Source organism: Xylocopa sonorina, chromosome 11, assembly GCF_050948175.1.
Source record: "Xylocopa sonorina isolate GNS202 chromosome 11, iyXylSono1_principal, whole genome shotgun sequence".
Lineage (NCBI taxonomy): Eukaryota > Metazoa > Arthropoda > Insecta > Hymenoptera > Apidae > Xylocopa > Xylocopa sonorina.
The window spans coordinates 3,951,373-3,971,855 of NC_135203.1; the positions used below are offsets into that span (position 1 = coordinate 3,951,373).

At 50.3% G+C, this 20,483-nt stretch overlaps 1 protein-coding gene across 4 annotated transcripts in view; it reads right to left on the reverse strand.

Annotated features, from left to right (window-relative positions):
* The window catches only part of Rbp6 (RNA-binding protein 6), a 720,663-nt gene that overhangs the window by 232,762 nt on the left and 467,418 nt on the right, over window positions 1-20,483 (reverse strand). The gene's annotated exons all lie outside the window — the stretch shown is intronic.

Below are 20,483 nucleotides of genomic sequence, written 5' to 3' on the forward strand. Positions count from 1 at the left end.
GCGGTCTTTGCGCGTATATTTTCTCTGGTATCTCCTGAGAACTCCTGCACGAGCGTGTAATCGCAACCGCTGGAACGGTGGTGGTTTATCCCGTGGCTATCCTTTCGTCCTGTTCTCGCGAGCAGGGTGCAGCGTGGCACACGCGGTGACCGTGGGCGACCGAACGGGCTGGCGGGTAGGTTAAAAACGGCGAGCAAGAGTGACAGATCTCGGAGTAATCCGTGGAGAGAGCACAGAGAGAGGCAGGTGGTCGTCGTCGCGCTCCTTGTCGCCGTGCGTCGAGTTCAGTGCTGTACGCTGTGATGCCGAGAACGGAATGGGGCGACCGTGGAGGCCCGGGCAGTGGAGCCGTAGCGAGGGGAAGGTGGAGGAGCCGCGCGGCACCCGATGGTGGGGTGCAGAGTTCGCGGAGCGAGGGATAGGGACTAGGGAGGGGCCCCTATCCCCTTGCCTTTCAGGTTTCTCACCACTATCAGGGAAGAGCACTACCCCTCCGAGGCGCGCAGGCGCCCCCGGGGCGCTGGCGTCGCTCGAGGGGGATATAGCGCCTCTCGATTCCACGGCCGTAGACAGCTGGTTGGCGAGACTGAGACAGAGCGACGGAGAACCGTTGGAGGAGAGAAGGGAAAGGACCCCACACGGTCCTCTCTCTGTGTACCGTTTCTCCTTCTCGCTCGTTTCCTTCCTTCCTTCGCGGAGGCAACCCCAGCATCGACCGACGCGCCGCACACGCCACGCCAGGCCACGCCACGCCACGCCACGCCACGGCACGGCACACCGCGTCGCGCCACTCCGCGAGCTACCCCCTCGCCACGCCGACCCAACGGGAATACTTAATGCCAGCGGAGAGCCTGACTGCCTGACTGCTCCTCCTCGCCACGCCACGCTCGCTTGACGGCGGGATAGAAACGCGGTAGAGGGAGAACGCTCGAGTGGAGTGAACACGTCAGGTGAGGGGTAGCGACGGGGATGTAGGGGTGAGGGTGGTGGTACGACGCCGGATTCTGACGCTCTCGCGTGAGGGAGAGAGAGAGAGGGGTAGCCGTGTTGCACCCCGATGCCGAAACGGCGCATTTTCGGTGCATGACTACTTGTTACGCGTCCGCGAGCTAAACTCCTCGCATCATGCGATATTGAATGAAGTGTTCCTTTGCTCGCGCAATACGGCCGACCCGTATCCGCTCTCGGACGAGGCATCGCGTACGAGATATCGTGACCGTGTTCAGAGGATGTATAACACCGCGGTGCCGACCGAGGAGCGGGTGGGCCTCTTGAAAAATCCAATTCCGCGATGCATCGCGGTGCCGTTCGCGCGCGGACCGCTACGTACGACTGTGTGAATCGCGATGCATCCAGCGTCACCCTTTCGACGCGATGCATCCGGGTGCCATTGATGCAACGTCTCATTGATGCGAGCAATCGAACAGCAACGGACCGCGTTAAGTCTCCAAGTGGTACGAGCTCGCGCTTAAGGAGCCCTCTGCCCGACCAATATTGACCACTACTACTTCCGCCGGAGCCGAAAACCAGCTACTTCGCCCGAAGTTACCGCTCTCTCGCTCGCACCAAGGCTGGCCCTCGGCCAGCCTCCTCTCTCGCGCGGCTACCGAGTCAGTGTAAACGTATCCTACGCTTAACGCGGAAGGAAGGGGCTAACCTAACCCAGAAAGATTTCATTGAGCCGCAACGTGACTTGGCTCGCTGCCATTACTATGAACGGTACGCACACCCGCTCGTTCCCGCGGCACGCGGCGGGGCTCCGTGAAAAAACAGTCTTCCAGGGAATCAGAGTCGCGCGATTCCCGTCGCACGTCGCTGTTTTCTTTCATCGTCGCGGGAGGAAACGAAGGGAAACGGCCAATTCCGTTCGTTGCCGCGACGATCGATCATACCTACGCCGCCTCAATGTAAACTGCGGATCCACAAATCCACGGAACTGCGATAACAACGGTGAGCGCACGTAGAATTGCGTACTCGACGTTTCTCGAGTGTGGTATCCGAATAGACGCGGAGGTGCTTAACTAAGATCGTAATTTAATATAAATACGATTTCCCTTTTCAATCACGATTTTTATCACCCAGCCGATCGATCAGCCGAGAATTTATTTCGAACTATTAAACTTCAATTTGCGGGGGAAGCCTGCGAGGAGCCGATAACTTGTTGCAGCGGCTGAGAGGCTCGCCGTATTAAATCGCTTAAAAAACTTGTGAATACCGCTCGTTTTGCCTTTCACTTTCTTTGTCGTTCGAGCACAAGCGATCCACGTTTCCTCTTCGACTTTCCGGATGCGTTGACCACGATACTTGTCCACAGGGTGCGCAGAATTTTGCCACCCCTTTTCAGTAGTGAAATTCGAGAGAAACAACGAGGCCAATAACTTCAGTCGGATTTGACTGTCGCATTTAGTACGAAGTAACGTCTCGCGAGCAATTGCTCGCGAAATATCGTGGAATAGGGCCGTGACCCGACCTTATTACACCCCTCGTGCTGTTTGTTCCATATAAACGCGCGAGACCAAAGGTGTTAGCAACAACGGGGACATCAACTTGCCATTCTGCGATGATAACAGTTAGGGGTGGAGGCGAGCAGGAGAGGTGGGAGGTGCTGTTGTATTCGGTATTTGGCTTATATCCAACGCAAGATGCTGAATGAAGTTGGCGGGAAAACCGGGCTGGCGTGTGCTTCCTTCTGCTGTTCGAGCGGCGCAACTACAAGTGACGTTGAATACCTTCTTTGCGATGAAAGGTACGCTTAAGAGTTCGAGACTGACTGTGTACGTGTTCGATCGTGTTATATACCGTTGCGGGGTTCTGTAGATTACTTCGAATGGCAATCGTAGGAATTTCTTAACACTTTCACGACATTGGAGTGATTTAGAGTAATTGTTGCAAGGCATGTTCGATGAAATAAACTTTGGAATCGGATATAAAATAAATATGCGATCAATGTATAATAAATTTAGAATACGATGTAAGCTGGTGACGATCAGAACGAATTAGAATTTCGTTGCATCCAAAATCATCGAATTAGCGATAATATGTCCAAAATTCCAAACGACAGCTTCAGACACCCAGTATTAATATTTCTTTTAAACATTCGCACGCAATATGAAACGAGAGGAAAAAAAGCAGAACGACGAAATTTGGCCGATGTGATTTCGAAATTTTTGGGGTCGCGACAAAATTATCACCGGACCGAGTGCAGGAAACGAGGAAAGTTCTCTGCGCGGCGCGGGCATGCAAAAAACAGGAATTCTTTCACGAACAGCGTTACGTCACGATATTAAAGTAGGAACGTGCAGCCGTACGTTTTCATGGCCGTGAGGAATTAGCGTGCGAACGTCGCGGGGCAGAATTCTCGCCGCGGCTGAGGAATTTAAACGGTCTACGTGATCCCGCGGCCGTCCCGGCTGCTCCACAATGGCCATTTTACACGGGAGATTGTCAACTGCCAAAAGTGACGTGTAATCATGATATTGGAACGTAACCGAGTTATCAGGGCGTAGGATGGGGTCAGCCGTTTCCCCCGGGGTCCCGATCGGTCAGCGTGCGTTGGACAAGTTTCACGGACGCATCAACACACTGTTTGCGCGGGCAGCAACACGGCCGACGTTCTATTAGAATTAGAGCGTACAGCGTAAAACGATAAGCCGGACTGCCGGCTCCCTAATTGTTGCGCGGTGATTATGATAGATGTTGCCGATCCCTGGCTACGCGTTGTTATTTGTAGGCACCAGTTAAGTTCTAATTACGCTCGCGTTTCAGGAACGCCGTTAGAAATTCTACGCTATCGCGAACGGGGAGAAGCAATTACAGGTAGAACGACTTAAACATCGGGGATGAAAATCGGCAATTTTCAGACCGAAGAACGGAAAATCCTGCGCTTCGATTATAACCGAGACCTTCCTCGAATTTAAAATTTAATCAGAAACTTTAATCAAGGTAATAGGGCAGGTACGTTTTAAGTATTCAACTCCCATTCCCAATTTAAAGTTCTAAATAAGGAAAGAGCCCTGATTCGGGGGACTTAATAAATTAGAGGGAACGCTCGAAACGATTACCATACGAAGCAGTTATATCGTTGCTGAGATCCTGTTGTTCGATCGACGCAAGACTGTTCGAGGGAGGCTTCGGATCTGTCAATTTCTACATTTGATCGCTGACTGTAAAAAAACTCACCCCTCATACCCAGCGAACGTGCGATCCCGCGAGAAGCCGCGTCGCCAGCAGACGAACGTCGTTTCCGGCAGAACCAGCCAAAGGGGGTTCCCTTTCAACCGCTGCGTCCGCGATCGAACAAAAGCCGGCCAGTTTAAACAGCTAAGTGCGTTACAAAGCGCGCGGCAAAAACCGTGCTGGCTGTTTACGTAACGGAATCGATAAAACGGTGTCTCGCGAGCGTGTGCTCCGCGAGCGACATAAATTATAAACGAAAAGAACAGTGGGAAAGTTTCCACCACCCCGCGATCAGTTACACCACCCCGTTGGACCAACGCTGGCCACGGCGTCGCCGCCGTCGGCTTTCAGTGCGCACGGTATTTGTCTCGACGACAGTACAAGGGCAGCGTGTTTTCGTCTGCGACGAGGAAAACAGTCGGACGGAGTTTCGAATCCCCCCGCGCACGGGGGTCGTGCACGAGCGCTGGGTAAGCTCCGCGAGGATGGAAGACGGGAGGAGAGGATAGACACTCGATTGGACCGGCTAACTGCAGCGAAACTCCACGACGTCGACCCAGTTCGTCGTTTCCCGCATGACGTTGCTGCGCCAGCCGGGTTTTCGCTCGCGATTTTCAACCCCGATACTCAGGCGCGCCCCGCGAGTACGACTCGTTCCTCTCTCGCTCCTTTCTCCGTCTATCCTTTGGATACGCGAGCGGAACCACCCTTTCGCGTTCTCCCCTAGGTCCGTTTCCGCGTCCACGTTTTTGCAATAAGCTGGCGCGAGAGAAGGCCTCGCACGCGAAGGTCTCGTCTCTCGATCCGTGTCGGAGAAGTTCGAGCGAAACGGGCCGGAGGGAAAGTTTTCTAAAATATTGGATGCGAACAGCTTTTACGTATTCGAGGGACTCAACGGAAATCTGTCTTCTTTGATTCTTTCGCGTGCCAACGTTTGACGTCCCTGTTCCCCGCTGTTTTTTCCGCTTCGAGGCGGATTTGTACCTCGCAACCGACTCGGACGCTTCAACGAGGTCGTGGAAGGGGTGAGTTCGGAGGCAGGGTTGAGAAAACTGGCGGGCGGATGGGTAAATAGCTCGAATCACGCGAGCTGGTTCCTTGGTAATTAATAGGGAGCACGAAAACCAGATTCCACGACTTTCTACACCCTCGACCTATGTTTTGATGTAATCCACTGCACCGTATAATGTTACGGGACACTTGTTCCATGGTAAATTCGGAATAGTTGGAGTTTTTGGAGTTCGCCAAGCTCGCGAGTGTGTGTCTAGGCAGAAGAACTTTAACTTGACAGAATAGAAATGAAGGAACGATCGTAAATCGTCAGATGAACAAACTATCAAAATTTGAACGAAATTCTTATATAATACGGCTTTCAGTGAAACCTGAAGAAAATGAAACGCATCAGAAATCATTATTTAACGAGACACGCAATTAATACTCCAACGACGAAATAAATTTTTCTTCTGATCCACGTTCGATAAATTATAAACCCAAGTATCCGCGCTCTTGTAAGTAGAATAAGGCTTCGTAATTAGTCAACCGCGCAGGAACGATACAATAATACCGCAATACCTTCGCTCGATTTTTGACGGAGAATTTCGAAACAATTCGGTGAAGATAACCGCGCGATCCTTCTTCGTGATCCTTCTCAAAGAGGTTCATTAAGTGACGAAGCCATTTACTAACGAGGGTAAGCGGACCGCTGTGAGATTCGTCAAGACGTCGCGAAGATTTTTCAGGTCACGCTTCGGCTGGTCACGATGTGGAGGACCGACCGTTTCGCTGATCGTCGTTCCGCAAAACACACGGAAGAAAAAGAGAAAGAAGAGAAAGGCAAAGAGAGAAAGAGAGAGAGAGAGAGAGAGAGGGAGGCAGGCGCGCAAGACGGAAGAAAAGAAGCGTAGGAAACGAGTTGGCTCGGTGCTTGAAGTAAATCAAAGGAAGGAAATGAATTTTTATTGAAGAAAGGGCCACGGCTCGCCGGAACCCCGGCTCTTACTTTCGCGGGCTAAGTGAAAATCTGTGAAAAGTTGCGTGAGAAACAATACGGCCCGAGTCGGTCCCTTTTTACTGCTTACGCTCTTAAAAAACTATCCCCGGAGGAGTAGTCCGGGTTCGGTGGATTTCTTGAGTCTCTCCGTCCGCTCGTTTTTATCCGAGCCCTTGTTTTTCCTCTTTCCACCGGCCGTCTCCACCCCGTTGAATCTTTATGAGGTGATTAATGGTATTAATAAGAGGGTTACCTCTCCTTTGCAGCAGTCTGCAGCTCCGGGGAAACGCGTCGTTCTTTTCCGAACCGCGTCGATTTGAATACTCGCAGCTTAATGGCTCCTTCGCCGGTCTGGGAGCACAAGAGCGAGCCCAGACCGTCTTCGAACTCTGTATTTACATGGTTCGCATGCTCCGGCTTTAAATCGCTACCGCCAACCTCCGTTTAGCCATTTCGTCGAGTTTCATTTTCACTCCTTCGTCGCGCGAGGATATCGTTTGTATAGACGCGTGTTTCTCGCGATTATCCTGCGACGTTCCGTAAACGGGTTCACGTTCTTTCGTCTGAATCAGGATACTCCGGTTTCAGGACGTTCTGCTTGTTTATGGCGTCGCGAGCGAGAGATTAATGAGCGCCAGCGACGGTAACGGATGTGTAACGCGTAGCTACAGCGGTACACGACGTGTCGTTTGTGTTCGCAACTGGCGAAGGAAGAGGCGGGTGGCGCGTAATGTACACGCAGGTGTGTATCCGCGACGGCATCGCTAGTTCCGCGGGAAACACCCGTAATGACTGTCGCTCGTTTAGATTGGTTCGCATCGTAATGCATTTGAGGGCGTAATGGCGCGCGCCCGATTAGTACGCGGCGCTCCCCCGTATTACTTTTCGAGTTATGGCCGGTTTCCGCGGCGAGATTCACCCTGGCCAGCCGATTCTCTCGACGCGTACGAATGCACTCGCGAGGAGGCGCCGCTCGTGATCTCGTTTCCTCGATTTATCGAGCGATACGCGTTTCCGCGCGGCATTAAAAATCGCGAACCAGGAGTCTCGCGGAGGCCAGGCCGCTTGAATTTATTTCTATTGTATTTTTTTTTTGCAGTCCTTCTTTCAGCTTCAATAAAAACATAATGGAAATTCTCTTTCACGTGCATTTGTTTTAAAAACCTCTATGATCAGGTATTTCATGCACGCGCAGGTTTTTTAACGTTCATCCGGTAAACGTAGCGCTGCAACTGTGCCATTTAAATTCTGTTTATTTATATTGTATTTGCAATCTTGTGACGTAAAAATGCGATGAAAATCTACTTCCTGCGCATTTGCATTTGTTCGGAGCCCCTATAATCGAATGTTACATGCGTGCACATGCTCGCAACGTTTGCGATGAACGTAGTCCCGCGCGCAGCTTTATTCGCGTGTGTACTTTATCATTTTGTAATAAAAATTTCATGAATATTCCCTTAAAAAGTGGAACGTTCGGTGGAATATCTCTTAAAAAATGTAACGTTTGTAGAATATATCGGTGCGTCGAATCTACTACGGTTTGCGAGAAATATTGACACGTGACATTTCAAGCAGCGCAACGTAATATCACAGAGGGATGACTGCTGGGTATAAAGGCATTTGATACACTGCGAGCCTCTGACGAACACGAGGCCTGACACGTTAATTTCGATCGATCCGCCCTTCAATTCGCACACCAATTACGGAAAGAGCTGGTATTCAGCTCCTTCAAAAGTGCACTATACTTCTCGGTCTTTTATCCGCGCGATCGTCCATACGCGTTACCCGACAAGAACTACGCGAATCGCGTACGGGTAATCAGCGGAACGTAATCAAAAGATCGGATCGTTTGAAAACGCGTCAGGAATTCCCGCGCGCACCGCGTTCTCGTCCCGATAATTAACTGCGGACTACTCAGCGACGTTGAAAATTTTTGCGCGCTGCGAGATTTTTTCAATTCGACCGTGGCAAGTCGTATCCTTTTTCTCTCTCCTCTTTTTCTCTTTTTCCGCCCCAACCGAACTTTGTTCTCTCCAGAGGGCATCGCGAACGAACGATCGCGAGAATACTGCTCGAAGTGAGTCTAAAAACTCAACTGCGCTGTGTTCCACAGCGGCATATATCGTCGACGAACATTCCTCGCGTAAGGTAACGCGTTTAATGCACTCGTAAAACTATTAACCGTACCTCAAAGCGTTAGAGGGGTAAACTATTAGCTTCCATTGGTTTGGTCAGCGAAATCAAATATTCGTTGGATAGAAATAGTATTTACTGTAACACTTCTCGGAATTTTGTTACAGTTTCTCTGAAAACTTCAGCACAAAATGTCGAAACCAATTTTCAGCCAGTATTATTCCACGTGTCGTCCCGTATCGTCGAAAATTTATTACCAAAGATAGTGCCGCGATACATACGAAACCAATCAGCATCGCAATCTCCGACAAAGGAACGAGAAGAGGGTCAGCCTGCCTAATATATGATATCAGATTTATTTCCACCCCCGTCCGAGCGAGGCTTTCCAGAAAACTCTAAAGGAGCGAGAGGAAGAGGAAGTCCCGTCTCGGTTCCTCGCTGGTGCTCTCGTCTCCGGTTTTGACGCGGGCACGCTCGGAGCCTCTCGAAAACCTTTCTGCGCGACACAAAGGGGACACATCGAGGGGGAATGGGAGACGGACGGAAGCACGGGGGCTCTTTTCGTAAGCGTAATGAAACTGCCTAGTAATCTTAGAACCTGTGTGTACATCCTGTCTCACCTCGCCGCGGCACTCGGCCGGGTTAAATGTCTTGAAATGGATATTCCTGCTGGTAGCAAGCCGGAGATTCCGGACTCGGATTGGCGCGAACGACGAGCTGCACAGCTTACCGTTTCGGATATTACCGTGTTGGTCCGCGCGACGAGAATTCCGCGCCGTTTGCGAAGTCGCGTTTCGGAACTCGCAGTCGAGTCTTCGCGAATTTTTGGATTTGAGTGTCGAGATTCGAGTGTTTATTGTCTACACTTGAATGAGACCTAAGATTTTGACAATTCTTGTTTGGACGATATTCTGGCGCGTGTCTGATTAACTGAATTCGTGTCTGACTCTAACTACCTATTCTACTGTCAGTCATCGCTTTTGTACGACAGATTGACTAGTTTTTTTAAAGATATTTATATTTCCTACGAACGAGTAAATAGCTGTAAAGTTTACCTATCGTGCCATTATCCTCGCGACCGTTTCCTCTCTCCACTCGCCAGCACAAATCGTGTCGATAGTCCCGACAAAGACGGCGAACGCCTCGCGTGGTACGAAGAGAGGGCGTGGACGACATTCTCATCCGGCTGCACCACTTACGTCAGCGCAGATAAGCGCCTCTATTTCCAGGATTAAGGATTTGACTGACGTTTTATTTTCGATCGCGGTATCCCCGGTTATCGGTGGCCGGCGTCGGAAAACAGGAGACTCGCCTCACCCCCGTGGTGTGCGCGAGGGGGTTCCTCGCGGGAAAAGGGGTGGGGTACAAGTAAGAGGCGGTGCCGTGGCAGTGGCCGCGAGGGAGGAGAAAGAAGAACGATCGAGCTACCCCGACGAGACTCACGAAACATTATTTCTAGCCTGAACGTCACGCAGCAGTTAGATCGATAGATAGAGACGTCACTCCCGTCAGCCAGCCGTTCCTCCGCGTCGAAGCGCCGTCATGGTCAAACTCGAATTCAAATATAGAAACGTCTGGCCCAGTGACATTTCGCATCTCGTATCAACCCCCATTTGGGGCTGAGAGAGGAGTCCGCGACGCGACGCCCTCGTCGCTGATAGCGGAAGTGAACCGCGTTACCATTTTTACCCGCGCCCGTTCCCTCTCCACCCTCTGCTGGAGATCATTTTTACGTGAAAGCGCGAGGCGACGTTCTCGACGCGATCTAGACAGGGGTTGGCCTCCCCCCCGTCCAACGAATCCGTAATTAAGAGCTTGTCGCCGCCTCGAATGGCTCTCTGGAATGTCGTCGGACGGGGCGAACGGGGCGGGGGTTGAACGGGTGTTCGATTTAGAATCTCGTTGAACCACTCACCGAATCGACGAACGCGATAAAGACTATCGGGCGACGAACTCCGCTCGGTTCTTACCTGCAACAAGAAACGCAACAGACATTTTAATTAAACCGGCAGCCCCGGCAGGAAAGAAAATTGGTGGGACGGGGGATGATTTACGAATCGATGTTTGCCGTGGGAGTATCTTTGCCGAGCTCTCGAAGGCCCGCGCCCCTTCCCCCTGTACCCTCTACCCGGGACTGTTTCAGCCAATTTAGCCGCGCACTCGAATTCGCAGTTTTACGGCTGACTGTTTCAATAACGCGTCTTTCGAACTTCCTAAGTGGCCGTCCCGGCGAGAGGGAATCTTTCTCGACGCTTCCGCCGCTCTCTTGATTGCGTTAACGAACTTAGCGGGGCGCTCGAATTGCATTCGCTGCCGTGCAGATATTTGTTATGGCGGAACATCTTGTTATACCAGCGAGCGGCAGCGGGACGGAAAGGAGCGTTGCGCTTCGATCGAGTCAATATTGTCCGATTACTGTTCTGGATTGATGCATACGGAATTGCTGATCACGGGTGACGTGACGTTCCTTAGTCTGGTTGTTGCATCGAGAGACTTCGGGGGCTTCTGTGATAGGATGAATACGCCACGTCGTCGAACTTCCAGTATAATTGTGTCAAACGAAATTTAATTAACTGCTTCTCAGTTCATTTCACTTCATTTCTCCTATGCTTGTTTAATAGCTTTATACCACTGCATACGAAGTTCTCTTAGATAAATTGCAACACACATCTTTACAAATATGTGACCAAAAGTAGCTCTGGTCAACGAAAAGCTCGCCAAACAAGATTTCACTCCGCACCCTTCGCCTATTTTTACGCGAGCACCCTCCTCACCGTCCCGACGCGCTCTACGACGAACGACGCGTATTAAAAATATCCGTGCGGACCGAGTCGCATTATCGAGAGACGCGCGAGCGTGATAGTCGTCGGAGGTTCGCAGACGAGGTCCGTTTATAACGGTTTACCAAGGATCCGGCGGGTCCATCGTGGCGCCAGAGCGAAATTTAACCTTGCCACGAATGGGAAGAAACGATCCGCACACGTCGCGCGTGACTCAAGTGCGCATCTATATTCGGTGCGACGACGGCGGCAAAAGTGCACCGGGCCGAGGCGAGCCTCGCCAAAGCGCGCTGTACCCAATCAATCCGGTAAACGCACGTATTTATCCGCGCCCGTCGTCCAGACGACGTGGACGCAGTCGTTACGGTTGGAGATAAATTCGCCGGTGTCCGGTTAATCTGATGTCCGCCGGACCAGCGGTGTTCGACTGGAAACCTATTGCGACCGAGCTTGTCGCTCGGCCCGTGCGACCCCCTGCCGCTATTATTTCTTTGCCTGGCACCTGCTTTCTTGACAGCGAGACACTGGCGGACGCTGCGATTCCTTTGGCTGACGCTGCACGGATCAGAAGTTTGGTATATCGAAATAGATCTCCTCGAATTGCGAAGAAACGAGAACTGTAGTTTTTTAAATTAGGAATTTTTGTGACATCGCCTCTTGTGTTTGTGATTTCTCATTTTTTTCCTGGTCAGTTTTGAATTTATATGTAGATGCGTGTCTTGTGAAGGATCGAATGTTCGAGGAAAATGAAAATGTTTGGGTCTTTTAGAATTCTCAAGCATTTCAGTGGAGAGAGATTGAAGAGTCGTCCGACGTCTGACTTATGTTACGTTTGTACTACTGATTTTCAACGTAACGCTCGATAGCTCGAGAATAAGCTTAAATTGTCGCTTTTGTTTAAGACGAGAAGGGAGGAGTGGTCTGTTAATAATAGTAAAAGGATTATTCTTTCAATTTTTTAATAGTAGTTTACTTTTATCGTCTGTACGACAGAATAAATTCGAAGAATCCTCACCCCCAAGATGAATCTGGTTTTTCTAAAATGATATGCTCGCATGCAATGCAATCTCGAGATACTTCTTTCACCGGATACCGTTCAAACTTTCTACGTATCGAACTTCCAGAAAACTAAAGTTTCGTTAACTTCGCCATAAAATGTCGGGATGTATACCACGGTACAGGGGAATAATAAGAAATTCTTCAAAAATATTTTCCTCCCGCAATTCCAACCATCTGTATGCAAATACGTAATATCAAATAGAAGAACGAGACGTGTGTGCGTACACATACACGTGTTCCCAGAATTTAAAATCCTTCCTGCTCTTTCAAATTCGTATTCCATTCAATGCGAACGAACACCACCTACTTCGGAACACGAATCACATTCGAACAACTCGTCAACCGAACCAATAACGAGCCTCCTGTTTCGTACACGGTCGCGAAAGGTGAGCAAGTCTGTAACAGAATGGAACTCGATACTATTCCCCGGCAAGTGCCGAATTATTCCCATTAACAGGCGAACGGCGAGCGGTCGAAGGCAGAAATCGCGCAAAGACAGACGCAGCAGGCAGCGTGTGTCAGAAGTGTCTGGCGGTCTCCGCGGAGTTTCGATCAAACGATCAACTAATAACCTGCCGGGGCTCCCACTGGCTTCCCCGGGAGCCAACGTTCCCGGCTCCCGGCATTGGGAACGCGCTCAGTTTCAGGATAATCCCAGCTGCATTACCTTGATGAGCTCCCGGACTCCATCTTCGAACCCCGGGCTAAAGACTCGTCTATCCTCAGTGTAGTCGTCCGTCGCGATGTTTTCGGTGCACGTATATTATACGTGCAACGACGAATCGCATTGTCGGCGTTCACGAGGCCGTGCGAGGCACCGCGGGTACGCCGTAAGGATTTTTAATAAGAACCGGCGGCCTAGGCCGGCGGAACTTTCCGCGGATGGAAAGTTGAACGCCGCGAACGTTCCATTAGCACACATTAGGGATATTGCGGCTTGGAATGTTGAATAAAATAACGGATGAATTCAGCGTTAAACAGTTACCGAATCTCGACCATTTTCGTCATTACGTGCATCATCGTAATGCTCGCGCGCATCTCTTCTTTCCTATCAGAGAACGAGACATCCGTTTCTATCTTTACTCGCAAACCACTGGCTTACTTTAGATATCCCTAGAAACATTTCGGATATTTATAGAAGATCATTTACTGTCAGCGGTACCATGAACACGCTTACTCGCTCCTGGTTTCACGCGAGATTCCATCGCACTCGCGCGTGCAACACTTGCAAGGTGAAGTTCTCGTAGAGCGCACGGTAATCGAGAAACTATCGCTTGAGATTTAACGCTGGCGACGTAAACAGATTCCCACGTCGAAATAAGGACGGAACAGTCCGAGGGAATATTTCACCCCCGCAGAATTAAGAAGCGCTCCGGATTTATTCACGCTGCGTTCGTCTGGGTGCGCGTACGTATACATCAAGCGGCGACGTGACGTCGGGTTTCGGGTAAGGGCGGCAAGAGAAGAGTAACGTTACATCGCGAGACAGGTACGATATCTCGTGGGAGCCGGTCCGTTTGGATGAGGAACGATAGAGAAAGAGAAACAGCGCAGCAGCAGCAGCAACAGCACAACAGAGGAGGGCCCGGGTGCGGCCCCTGCGCGCTCTGACAGAGCTAATTTATCCTATATTGCTACTTAGCGAATCTACTGAGATTTCAGTCTGCCGTGGCAGAGCGAGCCGGGCGGCGAATCGACTTCCGGTCAGACAACACCTCCTGGGGATGGGATTTCACGGAAATTACTCTCGGTCCAAACAACACGGTTAATCGATTCGCGGGACGTTCGATGTAACGAGCGAGCCGGGGCTGCGAGAGAATCCGTTCGCTTTCTTTCCCTTCGATTTCCTTTTGCTCCTCTCCTCTCTTTTCGTCGGTTAATCACGCGAATCGATTCGACGGATGGCCACCGCCGAGGCCAGCCGTTTCCCTTCACGAGCCACTTGCTCGATCGCGGGGAGATAAAGCAGAGAGATCCTCGGTACGGGGGGTGGTTCCGCGAAAACGCTTAAACGAACGGCCCTCCGCGTCGAGGCCACGGTCGAAAGTTTGTCTGCGGCGAAACTTCGTTCCACGAAGACGCGGCAGCCGCGTTGGACTTGACGAGCCTTCTAATCTTGGTGAAACAGCGGTCGTTGGAGCGAGAACGCGCCCCGCGAAGCGAGAGAGGGAGCGAGAAAAGGGTTGCGAAATAGGAAACGAAGGGGAGCGACGCGGATCAGAGAGAGAGAGAGAGAGAGAGAGAGAGAGGTGGACGTGGCGGGGAATAGGTTAGCGGTGGAGGGTTCATCTTAGTTGCTCGACTAAATCTCTCTGTAAGCAGCCTCTGCGAGCTCCAGTGGCAATTCGTAACAACTATTAGCGAACCGACATTCATCTCGTTTAACTCGAGTTAGCAGCCGGGCCGCGTAAACCAGGCCCGGCGAGCGTGTTAGCGTGGCCACGGTTGCTTAATGCGCGCGTTGGCAACGAGAATCGCCCTACTAATTTATACGATGCCGGGCCTATTCACACCGGGCGACACCATTAATCAATATCGTTCATTAGATCGATACGACCGGCCAAAACAGCCTGTTTAGCCACGAACCAGCCCTTATAGATGCCCACTGTTCCGACGGCCAGAAATAATTAAACTGTTCCCGTGGACCCGATGATGTCTGGCTTGGTTCATTCGGTATCGATCCGGGGTAAATCGAGCACGTTACCGATACGATTATACGGCCTGAGCTGAATCCTCCTAATGACCCGTCCACCAATTCTCCTTTCTCTGTCGTCTTTGCATTTATCGCTTTATTACGCTCTCTCTCTGTCTTACTCTCGATTGAAAAGTGCTCGGCTCTCGATACCATAACGAACGATCTACTTTCTGCTAAACATTTTTTTATTTTATTACGTATCCGTGAGATGTATTCATTGTTTCGCAAACTATGGTTGGAATATGAAATAGGAGGAAAAGGAAAATGAGAAAGTGAGGAGGAGGAAGTGTAGAGTGAGTGCGACAGCAAAAATTCTAAGTATGGTGTATTAGCGGATGGAATATCGAAGGCGACTGATACATCATGGTGCAGCGTATTTTTCAAATACAAATTGCGCACGTCGAACACTGTATCACGTTATTATCCAAGACAACGAGCGTGACGCGATGAAAAGCGATCGAGGAACACCTAAGGAACCTGCCTCCCGAATCTAGACCGCTGACTGTTTTCTGGTTAGGGGTGGATAAGCTGGTTAGAGAGCGAGCAGAGTAAACGAGCTAGCTTCGAACGACGTTAAGCGTCTCTCGATAACCGTGGCAGTGAACGGAGCACCAAGTGAACAGCAACGTCTAACGAAGAACGTGATTTTATAATTGCCTCTCGGCCGGTGAAACTCTGAAAGGCGAGTGAGACATTCGAACTCTAGCGGCGGTACGTCGTCGAGTGGATTTCTTGAATCGAGTCACGACTTCGAATTACCGACAATACACATCCCCGCTCGTCCTGCTCTCTTCCTTCCCGACCATTGGCCCTCGCTTCTCGATTTTCAATCTACCGAACAAGAGCACCCCTCGCAGTAGATAAAGCCTAATCCCGTTCTACTCCGCTTTTGTCGCAACTTTCTCCCCTCGACCACCCGCCGCGTCCCCGTTCCTTTCTGTTTTCCGAGCGCCGCCTCTCGCTGTGTTCTTATATACTTATATCGGTAGCTTTCCTTGCGCCGTTCGAGATCTTCGAGACCTTTCGCCGGCACTTCGACGGCAGCCCTTTTGGCAATCTACAGGGATAAAGGTACGAGGAGCGCGCGGCTTACAAAGCCACTTTGCACGGTATTTGTTTCCCGTCTAAATATTTTGAAACGATCGGGACGCACGAACCGCGTCAACCCCTCTTGTCGTTGCCCGCGCCTCGTGTAAAGATAAGGGTGAGCGTGTTTCGAGAGAAAAAAAAAAGCTGCTCGACACTTCAGCGCGGCTGGAATTAGCTAAAACGCTGAAGATATCCGCCGGATGAAATATGAATGATAAAAGAAAACGCGACGCGCGCGAGCGCGCGCGCGCGCGTTGAACACGATAGCGGGGCATAAATTCGTGAAATCTTGGCGAAACGTGCACGTCCCGCCGCGATAATGCCTGGTAACACATTCTCGCGCCATTTAATCAGCGGCTGAACGCTATCTAGCAGCTGCGTGATAACAGGCCCGGCCACTTAGAGTTTTCTTGCGCCGCGTTTTAGCGCGCGCGGTCCCCGTTTCGCAAATCTTTATTAGTAGGTCGTTTCGTCGGTACTTACGATCCGTCGCGGCGACGACAACGTATCGAGAACACACGCGTCCGTACGCGGACTTCGCGCTACAAATTCTGCGATTTATGCGACGAACAATTTCTCGTGGGCTGACACGCGGCAATTATCAGCGCGGCTCGCATGCTTTCGTCGCATCGTCCTTTTAATTCCTGGTTAAGCTAGAGATGCTGATAACACGAGGACGAATGGCTGGTGATACTTATTGGAACATGCACAAGGTGTTACATCTGATTATACTCCTTTATCTCTCAGCTTTTTTTAGAAGACGAATAGAAGAAGTATTCGCATAAAATTTCAGGGTACGTTGTATAGTATAATTAATGAATACTGAATGAAAAGAACAGACTTGCTTGAAACCTTAAAGGGTCTCAGAATGATATCGAGGGATAAATATACGAAATATGAAGGTAAATATGAAGTAGCGTCGATCTGGAAAAACTTTTATGCGGGGTCTTATTTGACCCAGAAACAGGCTACATACGCTCGGAAGGCTTGTGGCTCGCAACACCGTGAAATTTTTTTATTCATACACCTGAATCCTCTTTTGATTTTTTCATGCGCCCATCGTTGTGAGAAATAACGTAGAATACGTCTCTGCTTGAAGTTACGAGCAACGTTGCCGCGGTAAATCAGCGTAACGGCATTATATTCCCCGTACACAAATTCGCGCAAACTTTCTTTAAAAGTAGAATGCGAAAGGAGCTCATTGAAATTTTGCGAACGTACAACCAACTTCGCAAAAGAGAATCGCACCGGAGGAAGTTTAATGAAATTAATGAAACGAGCAGCGTTCTCGAAGCAACGTGCGATTTATTGATAAGACAGAGTACTCATTTTTTAACAACGGTGGCTACGTTAAATTTCTATAATCGCGCAGGAAAAGGGACGCAACAGTGTCCCAGCAGTATCTCAGGTGCCTTCGATAGTTTCGTTGCGTTCAGAGAACATCCATGCGCCAGAAACTCGAGCAAAACTTCCGAATGGACCTAATAACAGTCGGTACAATCAACGCGAAGCCAGAGGAACGGTCCATTATACTTAGATCGCGAACTTTTCGATCCAGCCTCGTATAATGGCTGAATTTACACGTTAACGAGAACGTTCAGGATCAGTTGGTGTACTCTTCAGACGCGAGAATTAATCGAAAATAGCCGAATATGGCAATACCATGTGGCTCGTATATCCAGCGTCGTTCCAAGTCTCCGCCTTCGGTGCAAGAAGCCGAACTCCATCCAAGTGCTTGTAATTGGTCGGTATTTTCCACCGCGGTGGGGCCGCGTCATGCACCCGGTGGCCCAATTTAATATAACTTATGCATATTCAATAGTTTCCCAGCGGCGTCGCCGGAAACCGGAAGGGGTTATGCACTCACCGGCTCGATTGGCTCGAGATGCACCGGAAGGACAAAAGCTGGCCCCGCTCGGCAATTCCCTCTGTGCAGCCCAGCCACGGCGAAAAGTTACGCGCGGCAACTTTCCAGCAAGTCGAAGAAGATCGCGCCGCGATTTACCGCGATCTGTCGCGACGCGGACTTCCGGCTGAACTTGCGATAGTCGCGCGTCACCTGGAACGCATCGGTGAACGACGCTGGTTGGTTGCGCGTCACGAATCGAGACTTGTTGAAGCCGAATTGTTCAAGTGGATTATGTTTTGTGTAGAAATCTTCGATTTTTTCTAAGACAGAGCCAGCTAGGTAGCTTTACCAATGAGTCCACTAGCAGGACGAATCGTTTTTTCCTGTATTTTCTTTCTATTCTCTCTCGTTCACATCTACAGCAATCTGAATCAACGCGTTTCGTCCTGAATGATTATTTGAAGAGAAACGATAGGACCAAGACACTCGTCTACCGCGCAGACAGCGGCAAAGTTGATATTATCAAGTGGATAGAGCGTCTTCCACCCTTTGCGCATAGTCGCAGGGTGTCGGTGCCTCTAGCAGTCGGGTGAACGAAGACGAGAGCGTCAAAAGAGAAACATCCTTTCGCGCAGCCCTTCAGAACGATATCGACTTTCTCTAGGACAGCGTCACCGGCCAGAGGAATAATATTCCAGCAGTGGTGAACGCCGGGTGTCAGGCGAAAGTCTTGACGAAAGCGGAAACATAGACGAAGACGAGGCGTTCAGTAACTTTTCCCTTTATCCGCTCATCCCGACGTCGTCTGCCGGGACCCGACAATGAATGGATGTCAAAAACGCAGCAATTAATTCAGCCCCCGTGGGGAACAAAGGCGTAAGAATACCGTCGGTTGTCGCTGGTACTCGAGAGAAGTTCTTCCTCAACTAGGGACTCGGCGAACTAGAGGATGGAAGTGAGGAGAACCACGTGAAAGAAGAAAAGAGATAACTGGCAGTGAGGTAGCAACGGACGGGAGGGCACAATGGTTGGATCATCCAACTTTACTTTGCTTATTGTAATTCAATTTCACGGGGCGTCTGCCTGGTTTCTCTGTCTGCGTATGTCTCACTCCGTCCCGCCCGTAGTCGCGCCACCCCTCTCGCCACGACTTCATCCCGGTGTCCCTCCTCATCCCCCGCTCCGTTGCTCTCTTTCCATCCTGGTCTCTGTATAATTTTCGTCAGACCGTGCCGAGAGAATCCCTCTCCCGCCCCGCACTTCCTATCGACCGAAAATCCAAAGGGGTGGACTTGACAACTGTTTAACATCTTTACTTACAATTCTGATTTCGCGGCAGACGTTGGTTGATCCTTGTAGCTACGCGAACTTCCACGGGGCCCGCGATACCCGGGAATCCGCTTTGCGTAAGCGCGACTCGCGCGACGCGGCTGCCGGCTAACTTTTCAATATCTGATACGATACGCGTACCACGCGCGAGACAGAAGGGAAGAAGTTTCCCTGTTACGCTCGCACGGAGAACCGTATAAGCACTCGCGGAAGCACTTCGTTCGCGTACGTATCGTTCTTCGAGCAGTTTAAGCGGAATTATATGGGTACGTATGGTTCGTTAGCATTTCGCTGGGAACTCGGGGGAGATTCGAAGAGTAAACACGTCCGCGGACGAGATGCATTTACGATATTGAACTCTTTACGAGTTCCGTGGAAGTAACGCAATAATCACGATCAAAAGTTTTCCATTCCTCCCCACCAAGGCAGCCGTACTCTTAAGCGACACTCGAACTGTCCAACTTCCACGCGCCGCGCAAATTGTAGACCGAGGTTTCGCAACCCCCGAAAAGAAAGATTTGCGATGATGTTTTTCGTTAGCTTAACGAGGGGAGATCTATGGAAATTGAATCATTTTGGAACAAATCCACCTACCCTCGCTTTCGAACTGTTCTTTATGGATGTTGGCAAATGCGAACGGAATTTTGGCCGAAGGGACTGGTTCCTCGCTGACTTATACCACTGGGAATCTGAAGGAAAGTCATCGTAACGGTAGAACAAAAATCTTAAATCAAAGAATCCACGTTTTTCTTCGAAAGAGATTCTCCTCGCCCTGCCAAACTCTGTTAAAGAAACATCTACGTCGTCAAGCTTCCTCAAAACTTTTGAGACGTAGTAACAACTTTATCAGATAACTCTGCGAACTAACTTAGAGACTGCTGTTTTTACCAGCACGCAAAAATCTCTCTCCAAAAATATCCACTGCTCACTCCTCGCATTGTATTCCTCTCTCCTATCCCTACGTACCAAAGTACTGATTCAAGATCAACTATTATCTCCCTTGGAGTAGTTCCCAGTACTAAATTCAATTTCAATTGTTAATATCGTTCGATCCAATACTGTATTCTACCACGTGAATCTTTAAGCAACAGCCAAATGTCTCGTCGCGAGGTGCAGTTCTGTGAATTCGCGAAAAGATCAGCGGAACCGATGTTCATCGAATGGTGCAGGTGCAACCGGCTCTCCGTCTGTCTATCATCGAGCCAGGTAGAGTAAACATCGGTAACAGTTGCGGGCGGCAAAGGGTAAGGCGGTTGCATTCCAAAGCAATATCTTGCACCAAATTGTGTGCGGCACGAGGCATCCCTTCCTCGGTCTTGGTTCGCCCAACTGGGCTTCGTCTGGATGGCTTCGCAGCGATGCCACGGCAAATACGTGAATGTT